Source organism: Eurypyga helias, unplaced genomic scaffold (genome assembly GCF_000690775.1).
Source record: "Eurypyga helias isolate BGI_N326 unplaced genomic scaffold, ASM69077v1 scaffold25005, whole genome shotgun sequence".
Classification (NCBI taxonomy): domain Eukaryota; kingdom Metazoa; phylum Chordata; class Aves; order Eurypygiformes; family Eurypygidae; genus Eurypyga; species Eurypyga helias.
In genome coordinates, this window is record NW_010251137.1 from 241 (window position 1) to 604 (window position 364).

General features: G+C 59.6%; 1 protein-coding gene across 1 annotated transcript in view; it reads right to left on the reverse strand.

The window, feature by feature from the left end:
• Nucleotides 1-364, reverse strand: part of LOC104509855 (microsomal glutathione S-transferase 3-like) — an 879-nt gene that overhangs the window by 216 nt on the left and 299 nt on the right. The window lies entirely within an intron of this gene.

Consider the following 364-nt stretch of genomic DNA (forward strand, 5'->3'; position numbering starts at 1 on the left):
TTAGAGCCTCCCTCCTGCCCTGTGGCCCACGGCTACTTTGTTGAAATTCTTGCTTGCCCCCGGCCAGTTCTTGAACTCCCTGAGGGAAGGTGACTTGCAAAAACTTGTGACAGGGCTCGTGGGTTCCCCCCAACTTTGAGAAACCTTCCTGTCACTTCTGTTCCACTGCCCTTTGCTCCCAACGCTGCATCAGCCGCCTCCGCGGGGAAAAGGGCTGCGCAGTTTCTTCCTCATCCGAGCTCAAAGTCTCGTGCGTTCAGCCAGCTCGGCTCGGTGCCAAACCCCAAGCTCTGTCGTGCCGCCTGCTCCAGTCTGGAGAGCCGGAATAGCAGCTCCATCCCTTCTGCACCCGTGTGGCGGGGCG